This window comes from Perissodus microlepis, chromosome 12 (genome assembly GCF_051167445.1).
Source record: "Perissodus microlepis isolate ML-2025 ecotype Zambia chromosome 12, ASM5116744v1, whole genome shotgun sequence".
In the NCBI taxonomy this organism is placed as follows: domain Eukaryota; kingdom Metazoa; phylum Chordata; class Actinopteri; order Cichliformes; family Cichlidae; genus Perissodus; species Perissodus microlepis.
Genome location: NC_140472.1, coordinates 7,741,638 through 7,755,047, shown reverse-complemented (window position 1 = coordinate 7,755,047; position 13,410 = coordinate 7,741,638). Strand labels below are relative to the sequence as shown.

The following is a 13,410-nucleotide window of genomic DNA, read 5'->3' as shown; positions in this document are numbered from 1 at the left end:
GACTCAAGATCATGTTTTGCTACTGTAAGATAACTGTAAATGTGTGAATGATATGTAACTATGACCTTAATCATTAAAATGCAAAAACATTAGTTAAGATGATCATTTTCATCAGCTGCTGTACGTCAGTGCAATATTTGTGCTTCATATTCTCAATTTTTTTCCATGACAAAGGAATAAGGACTGATGAACACCAATTATGATACTGGAATTGATGCTGAGCCTGTTTTTTCTAGTTTGATAAGCATCAGAAATGTTGACCATGCATCCATGTGTCCCCATACCCATTAGATATGAACCTGTTGACTAATAGTTGTCTGAACAAGATTTTTTTAAAAAAAATATTTGACTAGTGGTGTTCTGTTGAATTTTACCACTTTTATTATCTCTTGGAATTAGATGGATTTTCTATTGCAACTTAAAAGCCTTTATCACCGTGAATGAAGGTAGGAATCTACCATAATATAAAATAAGGCAGTGGACATTTAAAGTGGTAACTGGAGCTTTGTTTGAAGTGGAAGAGTTTTTTTTCTTCAGCACAGCTTGCTGCATGCAAGAATACAGAGCTGGAGGGAATGCACTGAAACAAATAAGTAAAACACTTTACCTCTCTTCTTAATTCACCCTGGAGCTGTTGATCAGCAAGGAGGATCAAGTTGCTGCAGATGTTTGTAATATAATACCTACACTCTTAGCCATGGAGAATAAACTCCTTCACACAACCTGAATAAGGTTTCATTGTTGAATACTGTCAGAGAACATCGACTAAATCAGCAGGCAACATTTTCTTCACATCCTGGACAGTTTAGATTTACTCTTGCAGTCTGCCTGGATCACTGCCAGGCTAACTCCAGCTAATGCCGTATCAAAGATTAATGTCAACTAATTGCTAAAATAATATAACCTGCAGATTTTAAAATGAGTGTAATCATGAAGCAGCCATTTTTGTGTTGTTTGCTTCACAGTTCATCAGTTTAGTACTGACACTCAGACGTGAGGTGCGTGAGATTTTATTTCAGTGTTCCTCCACTGCTGGCTGTCAAATGAGCGGCACCCCAAAATAAACAAAGCACCCATGTAACAAAGCTAGAAACAAAGCATCAAAACAGCTCTCAAAACTCATCTTTTTACACTTGTGTTTAGTTAAGTTTTTTTTTGTTTTGTTTTGTTGTGTTGTGAAGCGCTTTGTGATATTTGTCTTAAAATGTGTGAAATAACTGAGATACATACATATATCTATATATCTATATATATCTATATATATATATATATATATATATATATTTTGCTAAAGCATATAGTTAGGGCTGAATCAGGTGACCCTGATAACCCTTAGTTATGCTGGAATAGGTGTAAGCTGCTGGGAAAATCCCTTGATGCACTGAAAATTTCTTCTTCAGTCACCTTTCTCAATCACTATGTGTTTTTACACCTATCTGCAGTGAATCATACTTGTTATTAATCTCTGGCTCTCTTCCACAGCATGTCTTTTATCCTGTCTTCCTCCCCTCATCCCAGCCGGTCCCAGGAGATGGCCGCCCCTTCCTGAGCCTGGCTCTGCTGGAGGTTCCTTCCTGTTAAAAGGGAGTTTTTCCTTCCCACTGTTGCCAAGTCCTAGCTCATAGGGAGTTGTGTGATTGTTGGGGTCTCTTTCTAATATATAGGATTGTTACATTGCAATATAAAGTGCTTTGAAGCATTTGTTGTCGTGAACTGGTGCTATATAAATATAATTGCTCAAACTGCCACAGATCCATCCATGTGAGAATGTTAATCTCTGGCTCTCTACCCCAGCATTCCATTAGCCTGGCTCTTCTGGAGGTGTCTTCCTGTTAAAAGGGAGTTTTGTCACGGCCAGGGGAATCAGCGTCCAGGTTGATCAGAGGTTTTTTCTCTCTCTCTCTTTCCTCTTTTCTATTGCCGGGGCGTAACTCGTTGTGGGTTTACGCCCTCAGCCCACGCCCTCGGTGAGAGGAAACACCTGAGCCTAATCAGGGCGGCCAGCATTTAAGCCAGGAGATGACTGCTGTTCTTCGCTGGATCGTTGTCTGCCACGCGTTAGTGAAAGTCACGTCTACCGCTAAGCTGAGTCAAGTGTTTGAAAGTGAACTGTGTAACTAATCCTCGTCTCCCTGTCTATAGACCTCTTGGATTCCCTCCCTGTGTGATTCTTTGTGTCAAGTGTGGAAGAGTGAACCTGTGGCCGTGAGTGTGGAGAGTTTGAGGAACACGTGACTACCCCCTTGGATTTTCCCGGGGCCCTGTCCTTCACTTAATTGTATATTGCATTGCCCTGCACAGCCTGTAAAGACACTAGGTGGATTCTGTAAATAAAGTATTGTGTACAGCTGATTGGTTGCAAGCAAGTCACTGCTCATCATCCTGTCTGGACCTGGCACTACCTAAGGCGATGCCTGCTGGATCATTGTACTTACTTCAGTTAGTATAACCCCCAGCTCTCTTTGAGAATCCTGTTTTCTCTCATTGTACTTCCCTGGTTTCCCAAAATGTGTTGCCTCTCCTTGTACAGACCTTCCTGGACCCCTTCCTGTATCCGTCCAACCCTGTTGAGGAAGCGTGAATGTGAGTGGATCTCAGCATGTAGTGAGTTTTGGATGAGTGAGTCACTGGTCGTGTGAAGAGGTTTGGATATGTTTTACCTTCCCCAGATTTCCTGGAGCCCTGTAACATATATAAATCTAATTATCTGACTAATAATAGGTAAAGGTGTGCACTTCCCATTTTGTTTAAATATGGCAACTTCAGCAACTGAAATTTACACTTTTTTTTAGGTTCAAAGGACTTTAGGCATTGTACTCCTATAACATTGTCTGACTTAAGATGGGGATCAAGTGTGTGAAATTATTTATCAATGTGTTTTAACAGTGATAGCACATGCAAGCATCTAGATACCTTAGTAAGTGTGATAAAGGACCTACGCACACAGTGTTACACGTTGAGTGTTTTATATTTGCAATTTGTTTGTGCAGCAGCTTTCCAGCTGCCCTCCTCTGGCTTTAGCAGCATACAGAGATGTCTGCTCTGGTCTGTGTGACATACTCAAAAGGGGAGACATGATCAGATGATGGAGGTCAGGTGTGTGAGTAAGCCTCCCCTGACACCACACCCTGAACCCACTGCTCCACACCTCCCCTACAGCTGAGCCACAAACCACACCCCATCATAGTAAGATTAAAAAAATGGATGTCATATAGGGCTATACAGCATCAAGAAAACATTCCTTTTCCTAATCTAAGTAGGAACAGAATCTGGTAACAAAAAAGGGTTTGGGGGTTCCAGGACCAGTTTCAGTGAGGCCCTGTTGAACTTTAATGCTGTTGCAAACCAGCCAACTGGGACCAACACACTTGCTGTTGCTGTGCTGAGTGCAGCATTCTGCAGTATTCTGACCCTTAATGTATAATATTTTACATCAAAATCTTTTGTATGTTTGAAGTCTTTTATTTAACACTCAGATTAGATTTAAAAAAATATACACTGAACACTTTAGTTTCACATTAGATGCATAATTGACGAGTTTGCTGAAGTATCAGTTATGGGTTCTCAGACATCAAACATTATTTTTTTTAGGCTGTTTCGGGTTTAGACTGTCAGTCCCTTAGTAATACACAACACAAATGCTACAAAATATTGTTAATTAATCCAAACACATAACACTAGAAATCCAAGTCTCAAAAGCCTTCTTGAAGTTCAAAAACATCCAAGTGTTTTTACGAGAATTCTAAAATCTAAGAGTATTTCTCATCTAAACATCTAAAATAAATGAAGCATTTAAGGCAGCGTGTTGCTACTAATGAATGATTTTACTTTCAAGCCAGCTGATTAGACACATTTTCAATATTAACAAATATATGTGATTGTTGAGCTCAAATATTTGACTGCTCACAAGATCGAAGAGAAAAGTAAAATTTCTGTTGCTGAAGGTTGAAAGAAATTGTCACTTTAAAGAAAAATTATGTCAAACTGTCATTATAGGCTGACACTACTCATGGAAGAAAAGAAGCTGTCTCATACCAAACACCAAGTGATTTAACCATCAATACATAATTTTGTGTGTGTGTGTGTATATATATATATATATATATATATATATATATATATATATATATATATATATATTTTTTTTTTTTTTTACTAGTTAAATAGCACTAAACTGGCTAATAGTCAAAACACCTACTGTGACTTTCTAGGGGGACTTTCCAAAGAAGCCAAATAGTATTAGTGGCTAACAGAAGCACTGTGGAGTGTACTGTGTATGGAGGACCACAAGAGCCACGCGCATATAAATAAAGATTTCTGTGCTTAAATAATGAATTGTAGAATAAATTATGCATTTGTAAATTCATTTTTGAATTCCAATTTAATAAACTGCATTTCAAAATCCTTTTTCCAATTGCGCTTTAATAAACTGACTTTCAAAATCCTTTTTCCATTTGCACTTTAATAAACTGCATTTCAAAATCTTTTTTCCAATTGCACTTTAATAAACTGCATTTCCCTTTCCTGTTCGCTCCGGGATTAGCTGCTGGATTAGCTCTTCGATTAACAATTTCTTTGCGGCTATAGGGCTTTGGAGTTGACGTCACGCCGCAATGCATTGTGGGAGCGCAGCGCCATTTTCGGGGTCTACGAGTCAAAACAAACACACTGTGTTGGAACGAGGACTACAAGAAAGATGCTTAAAAGCAGCTCAAAAGAGAATGAACTGTATAGAGACCGATTGCGTCCAGAGGCGAAGTAGCGGTACTTGCAGAAAATAGCGTGCATTGGAAATGTGGACCCGTATGAAATACGGCCGTGGAGTAGAAACCCTGAAGACCAACCGCTATTGACGTAGCCTGACATATTTTCGTACCTTGTCTGTGGAGTCAGCGCATACAAGTCGTCATTCAAACAAAGGTAAGTCAGCTTGAGTACTGCGTGTTAAATGCGTTTGATTTCCCTGCAAACATTCAGATTAGTGCAGCATAAATTCATTCATGAGGGGAAATTACAGTGAGAACATGTGGAGGCTGTTAGGTGGATAACATAGTGAGTTCAGTGCATTGATGTGACATTGTCCTGAAGGATTTAGTTATTCTTTATGGTTAAAGAAATTGCATTAATTTATTCATATTTATTATAAATAATCCTAATTATACATCTTGCTTCCATGTTTGTATCCTGTGTCACTAAAAATACATTTTATTTTAGTTTTATACATTGATTAATGACCTGCAGAATCTCCTTATCATATTAAGTGATTCATAATTGTCACTTTATGCTTTCTCCATCTTGAAAGTGATGACATCCTTGCATTACATACTTTAGGTTCATTTTCTGCAGGCAGGTTTCTGACAGAACAGGCAGATTTAGAATATAACATGCAGCGTTCTATAGATGGATACATAAAAAAATGAAAAATTACATGTGTGCGCTAACTTTCTAAACACTTTGTTACATTTATGATAAAGTAGATAAAATACATTCATGTCGGCCTTGGCTCATAGTTCTTCTCTTTAAATGAACTTTGTCTGTGTGTGTTTCAGGTACTGCACTCTCAAAGACTGAATGAACCAGCATTGCAGCCATGGGTCACTGTGAGCATCACAGGGAAGGTTGATGCCGCCCACTGCACCTGTATGGCCGGAGTCGCAGAGACCTGCAGCCATGTCGCTGCTCTTCTGTTTAATGTAGAAGCAACAGTGAGGATCTGTGGCACAAGGACTGTTACAGATGAACCTGCATACTGGGTTTTGCTGGGTAATATGACCAAGATACAGCCAGAGGTTGGCCATAAGATAGACTTCTCCTCTTCAGCTGCCCAAAAAAAGGCTCTTGATCAAAACATAAACAGACCATCCGTATTGAAAGGTAAAAGGAGCCGTCCTCAAAACAGAAAAATCCCACCTGCCACTTTGGAGGAGTTGTCACTGCTATTGGATACTTTGCTGGAACACAGTAAAGCTGTGGGTTGTGGGAATGACCCATGTTTTATCTAGGGGTCTAGATTTATGCCTGTTGTGCACTGCCGTGTAAATAATTTGCATTTACTGAATATGTACTGACTGAGTCCCACTGTTCAAAAGTTGAATAAAGAAACAAACTAATTTTTGCCTCTTTTTTTTTTTTTTTTTTAAATTAAAACCACCTTATAGAACATCACATCAGTTACAATGTAGAATCCATGTCATTTATAGTTTACAAATGACAAAATGTTTACATAAAATCACGAGTGTTTACATGATATCACCCACTACTAACATTACTTTATTTACTGTATCTTTTAAAAAAATACAGCAATTTTAACAGCACAAGACTTAAGAATATTTAACAGGAGCAAGTTTCATTTTTCCCTGGTTTTATTATCACACTGTTCACCAAAACGCAGCAAACTTTCACCATCTTATCCAGGAGGGTCACCTCTTCACCCTCACATGGAAGAAGTAATCTGATTGGCATGGTGGTATGTTTGAAGCAGGTCCCTTGTGTAGCGCTGAAACTCAGTCACGATGTGTTTCATCCATTTCATAGGCTGGTTTGCTGCAATAATGCCAAATAATTAGCAACTCTATAAATAGAAGGTAGTTCTGCAAAATCACTCAGTAGGATGTTTGTTCTAATTTGCTATGACCTCAGAGTGCATAGAAAATAAAACTAATAGGCTATAAAGAGTGATATGAACATATTTAGAACTTACCGGAATGAAAATGTCTGGAGCACCAACAGATATTTGGAGATGGAAGAGAACTGCACGTCAGCTCGTCTCATAGCTGCTATCCAGGCTAGACACCTTCGTTTGGTAACATCCAATACACGAGCTGCCTCATGTTGCTTCCAGGTTGGGAAAGAATGAAAAGATAAGCAATTTTCAAGCTTATTCTCTTGCCAGTCGTGTGATCGAACATTGCAGCCGACCACACAGCAAGAACGAACCATGGCTGTTGTGTGTGCCTTCGCTCCCTTTTCACTTCCGCTAGACCCCCAAAATGGCGGATCGGGCCAAAATCCTTTCCACGCCCACCCCCGTGACATCACGCTCCAAAGCCCTATTCAAATTAGCCACACCGTGGGATGTAAGGGGCTCTCTGATTGGTTGGATAGACACAGGCTGTCTGCTTGGATTTTTCTAGCTCATAGCTTCGCCCTGTTAAGAAGCATGTGTGTTTGTACAAAGGCCGTTCAGCCTCGGGATTTACACTCGGCTCGACACGGATATGTGAAGAATGAAGGGACCCTGCAGCGAAACAGAGAGCCCAACCTCTGATTGAGTGCCTGTTTACGCTGTCTGACCACCTGTTGAAGGTAACGTGCTAACGCTAGCATCACCACACATAGCCCCTTTATTTTAAGGTCATCTTAGCTTATGAAAGTTTTACGTCGCAGCTGTACGAGCTAGCTACGTGTTTTGTAAGCTGCTGTGCTCTTCACAAATAAAGCTGGAAGCAGCTCAGACTGTTAGAACCAGCACTGAGGCCTGTTACATTTATACAGTGTTAGAGCAATGGCTGCAACCTACAGCCTTTAAACTAGCGATTCAAATGCTGACAGTAAACTCGTCAGCCCAGATGTTACTACATTACTCTATGGTACTTAGAGTTAAAACAACTGAGACAGGCTGATTAAAATAACAGCTGTCAGTTCTCTCATTCCTTATATCAAGACTGGAGATCACACTACTGATTTCAGTTCATTTAATAGGTGAGTGCACAGATTCATTCTCAACTGGACATAAATGATGATCAAAGGTTGTATATATGATGAAGTCATCAAATCCCAGCCTCTAACACAGTGCGCTGAATCTTAGCTTTGATTGTCCAGTATATTCTAATCAGTACAATGTAAGCATTCACTGAACCTACAGTATCTACACCTGTGTGGCAAATGTGTGGTAAACATACAGATAATGAAATTTAATTATTAATACAATATACATCATGAAAAATGAAAGCTGAAATTGATTCAGTTTAGTACTTTTCTCTGTATGCTCTGTGATTATAAATGCCTTAAATTCTGTGATATGTACTGTAAATGATTTTCACAGAGGTCTTAAAGTACTTAAATCACTGCTGATAGTCTGGTTGTTTATATTTTCACATGTTTTTGTGTCTGTAGGGCTGTTTGATGACGATTTGGACACACCCACATCTGTTCCATACTGCAACCATTGATGGTGTTACAGCTCTGAGTCAGCTTTGGGGCATCAGACGCACACACTGGAAAACCAGCACCTGGACTTCATGCAGGAGAGACTGCCTCAGTGATGTAGGTTCATAAGAGAGTTCAAACATTTCTGGCCTCTTATCACTTAGATTTTGAATGCATTTAAAGCAGGAACTGCACACCTAGCTGTCAAAAGTTTGGCAGCATGAGTACTGTAAAGTTTTGTAGGGTCCTTGTTAAAAATTCCACAAGCACCACACCACATTTGTCATATATAGTTCCATTTTGTACAGTACATTTTTGAAATTATATATATATATATATATATATATATATATATTAGGGCTGTCATATGATTAAAATTTTTAATCAGATTAATCACAGCCTAAAAATTAATTAATCATGATTAATCGCAACTCGAAATATGACCAAAATGTGTGCAAACATACGGACAGATAGCGGATTTTTACACACTTGTTAGTGTTATGTAATGCTAAGTGGCCTGCGTTCACTCAGCGTGGTCTGACGTAGGCTGGGTGTTGTGCTGGAAGCGAATTAATCACAGCCTAAAAATTGATTAATCGCAACTCGAAATATATGTGTATATGTGTATATATGTGTAAAAATCGGGACAGATAGTGGTTTTTAACACACTTGTTTGTTTTATTTATTATTAATTGTGAGTACAAGCAGTACTAGCAGAACAGGGCTTCAAATAATTGTGAGGGATTTTTACTGAATGTTTTCCACCCGTTTAAATCTAGCACATTGTTTTATCCATATACATCTTCAAGTTCACAGAACATAGGCCTAATTCAACAGGCAAAATAGAAAAAATCTCCAATCATCCTTTTGGGTAAGGTAGATTAGTGCAAAAAAATATGAACAACAGTGAAAAGTATTGTTTAAATCACATTCAACCATAGAACAAGCTCTAAACACACGGTCCTCTGGTCTACTCATCCTTCAGCCAGTTGCTGAGACAAACCAACTTGTCCACGTTCTCTGAGTGCAGAGCAGACCTCTTCTTGTTCACAATGTGCCCTGCTACAGAGAACAGCCTCTCACAGGGCACTGTGGAGGCAGGAGTGGCCAGGTATCTGCGAGCAAGGCGGGCCAGCTGGCTGTGGGCTCCTGCATGAGCTGCCCACCACTGTAAGGGACAGTCCTCTAAGGCAGTGCAGGGCTCTGCTCTGTAGCGCTGTATGGCTCTGTCCTGCTGTACCTCCTCCTCTGACTCAGAGTCAGAGTCCATCTGCAGCAGGCTCAGCCTTGGCTGGACCTTCTTCTGCAGTGTGTGATCTTCTAGGAGAGTCTTCATGCAGCATGCCTGCCAGTGTGGTCCACACTGCTTCTCTGTCAGTCTTGGGCACACTGCGTAGGTCTTTAAAACGTGGGTGCAGTGCAGTTGCGATCTGGAGCCATGCATAGTTGGTATGTTCCTGGCGGGAAGCAAGGTCTTCCTTAAACTTCTCTTTAAACCTCACCACATATGCAGGGTCCTCATCAGTTACTTCCATGACACGGCGCAGGTGGCAGAAGGCTGGTAGAACTACAGAGCAGGAGACGTAGGCCTCTCCTCCCAGCAGTTCAGTCACATATCTGCAGTGGAATACACACACACACACACACACACACACACAGATAAGACAGCAAATTAAAAAAAGCTTTTTAATACTAGGTAATATTAATAAAATATTTGATTTCATTTATTTTTTAAATAAGACATTTTCATAATAACAAAACTGATTTAAGATGTATGTTTGATACATTTAATCTAAACCTACAATTATGGTCACAATGACAGGCTCACCTGCAGGGCTCTAGAAGTGTCTCCAGTCTCTGGAGTTTGTCCCACTCTGGAGGCGTCAGGAGGACAAGTTTATGCTTTTGTTTATCCAGAGTCGCGGTTACTGCAGTTTGGTTGCGGATCAAGCGCTTCACCATCTCCAGCGTGGAGTTCCAGCGCGTAGGCATGTCCTGGGCCAACGGCTCCTGCTTGCGCCCCAGTGACACCTGCTCTGCGTTCAGCTCTGCTGTGTTTGCTGGGCTGTGCTTAAAATGGCCAACAATTTTGCGGCATTTGGCCAGCGCAGTGACAAAGCCACTGTCTGCGAGACTCACTGTGATGCATCTCTGTAGAATGTGCGCGGTACACGGCATGTGATTGAATGGCATGATGCGAGCCGCGGCGATCATATTGCGCGCACTGTCCGTGCCTACTGTTGTCACCTTCTTCTCAATTCTCCACCTGCGAGCAACAGTCTGGAACTGCTCTGCACAAGCCTCCGCAAAGTGCCGCTCTTCCGTTTTCATTATAGTCAGCGCAAAGGATGTCAGACCCCAGGCTTCAGTGATTAAATGCGCAGTAACTCCCAGGTAATTGTCATTACTCAATGATGTCCAGTGGTCTCCTGTCAGAGCCACGCATTCTGTGTGAACTAAAGCCTCTTCTTTTTTCTTTTTCTCCGTTTCATACAGTTCGTGGATTCGAATTGTTATTGTGCTTCTCGCTGGGGGCTTGTAGGACGCGTCCTGAGATGCAACCTTTAAAACATCCGCAAAGCCCTTGTCCTCCACAATGCTTAGCGGTCTACAGTCCTTTGCTATCCATTTGGCTATATTGTCGGTCAGTTTGTCCAAAGAAGACTTACCGAGTGGCCTGCGTTCACTAAGAGTGGTCTGACGCAGGCCGGGTGAAGCTGCTGCCCCGACAAACGCGTGTTTGGCATTAAGGTGGTATTTTAAGGTCGAATTTGAACGGTGAAATTGAAACTCTTTACTACAGTGAGTGCAAATTACAACGCGTTTGTTTATTGTCCCATCTATGTTCTTCTTGTATTTAAATTCCCCATCCAGAAGGCCATCCTGTTCCTGCTTCTCCATTTTCAGTGGCGCGGTAAACAAATCAAGTGGAATTATGGGAGCGACTTATCTGCGTGTTGCGCTAAATAGTTAAATATTCTAACGTAATTAATTCCAAAATTTAATTATCGCAATTAACGCGTTAATTTCGACAGCTATATATATATATATATATATATATATATATATCCCCATATCCTGGTTATCCACTGTCACTGATAAATCAGTGGTGATTCACCTGCAAATGTTTTTAACAAACTTTGTTTTTTGTAGAATTCATCAGCAGTTGTGGAGAGATGCATTTGAATATCTTCTGGTTCCACTTTTCCTTACCTGGAAGCTGAGCATTGCTGATTTCTGACAAGGACACACACCTCAGCGCTTATCATGGGTGTTACATCCTCCGTGCAGCAATTCCAGAGAAAACGAGAGAGCAACGACCACTCATTAAGACCAGCCAGAAATCTGTCCCTTTCTGGCAGCTGTGGAAACTTCCAATAAGAAAGTTTGCATTCTTAGAGCAATGCTGGATCATGTGTGATGTGTCATATGAGGATATTACATTTTGCCTTAATTCTGCTCAATTAAGTGTTTTGATCGTTGATCCAGTATGGCAGCTTTGTGTTGTGCTGCAAGTTAAAACTCATTGTCCTCATGAGCACAGCATCTAACAACTCTCCTTAAAAAAGTCGATTGACTTTAACTGGACACAAGTTTCCAGTGGGAGATACATTCATCACTCATCCGTGACACTGGAGAAGTCATCTGGATGAGTGATAAAACAATTTTCCATGGAAAATCCAGAGGAACTAAACTTTGTTTTTGTTTCATTGGGCTCAATTTTGCCTGAGGCTGAAATTGAGCCCAAAATGTTTTCTTCTTTCAGAAAATGTTTTCTTTAAGAAAACATTTTGCCAATAATCAGATAAAAAGATTGTTGAACCAGGTGGTATTCTCTGGAGTTTAAGACCAAAACTGAACTCAGTGAATTGACATTAGACTGGAATTCATAAGATGAATAGAAATGCTGCTGAAGCTGAATGATATAGATATATGTGTGTGGTCTTTGTTTTCTCCAATTCACCAGGTCTGTAAAGTTCAGTATGACTGTGGTACATGATACAAAAGAATAAATACAGAAGAATAAAAACTTTGTGAATAACTTTACTCTTCTTAAATATAACTCGCAAAACAAATAAAAGTACAAATGTGTACAACTTGGAGACGTCCTCAGTAAGTTTACACTCTTTTGGATTGATTTTAATTGTGTGTTAAAGGAGAAAGAGATTGGGAGGTAAAGTAGAGGATGCACAGTCCATCATCACTGAGGCTGTCTCTCCTGCATGAAGTCCAGGTGCTTGTTTTCCAGTGTGTGCATCTGATGCCCCAAAGGTGACTCAGAGCTGTAACACCATCAATGGCTGCAGTATGGAACAGATGTGGGTGTGTCCTCATTTCCCAGAGGAGTCCAAATTGTCATCAAACAGCCCTACAGACACAAAAACGTGAAAATATAAACAACCAGACTATCATCAGTAGGCCTGCACAATAAATCGAAAATTTATTGTCATTGCGATATCAGCCTGTGCGATGGGCCCATCGCAAAAGACGGCGTAAACTGCGATAATTGGGTGCCCTAAAATGTTTACACACGTGCTTTAAAGAATTTACCAATCAAAGAAACCCATTTACACATTTGACCAGTCGAATAATGCCTTCACGGCATTAACCAATCAAATGGATTAGAGGCTCGCTTCCTACGTAGGTGGGGCGCGAACAACGCTGCAACGAGTCAGAGTTGTAATGGCTGCGAGCGAGACGCGTGACAAGAATGCTACTGAACTCGTGGCTAAAAAAAAAAAAAAAAATAGTACCTCACTTATTTGGAGGTACTTTGGATTTGATAAAGACGACGTTCTCCAAACACAGGTACTCTGCAAAACTTGCCGAACACTCGTGGCAACCACCAGAGGAAACACGACTAATCTCCACCATCATCTTCAATACAACCACAGAGAACTGTTTGAAGAGTTCCAGAAAGACAGGGCTAGCCAAACAAAGGTTGCTAATGTTAAGACAAAGAGCGCAGCAGTCCAACAGCCGTCTCTGTATCAGAGTTTTTCAAGTGGAACTCCTTATGAGAAAACGTCGAAGCGGTACAAAGAAATAACAGAGGCCATTACACATTTTTTGGCTGAAGACATGATGCCTATAAATACAGTTAGCAGAGAGGGCTTCACCAGTCTGATACATAAAGTGGACCAGAGATACCGCATCCCCTCACGAAACTACTTTTCCCATGTCGCCATTCCACAAATGTACGAAACATGCCGCAAGACCGTCATGTTTGAACTGAGCCAAGCTGAAAACTACGCAAGCACT

The 13,410-nt window shown here is 40.6% G+C and overlaps 1 pseudogene; it reads right to left on the bottom strand.

Annotated features, from left to right (window-relative positions):
• Positions 1 to 8,866: 8,866 nt before the first annotated feature.
• Positions 8,867 to 11,179, bottom strand: LOC146375741 (E3 SUMO-protein ligase ZBED1-like; annotated as a pseudogene).
• Between the last annotated feature and the right edge of the window lie 2,231 nt (positions 11,180 to 13,410).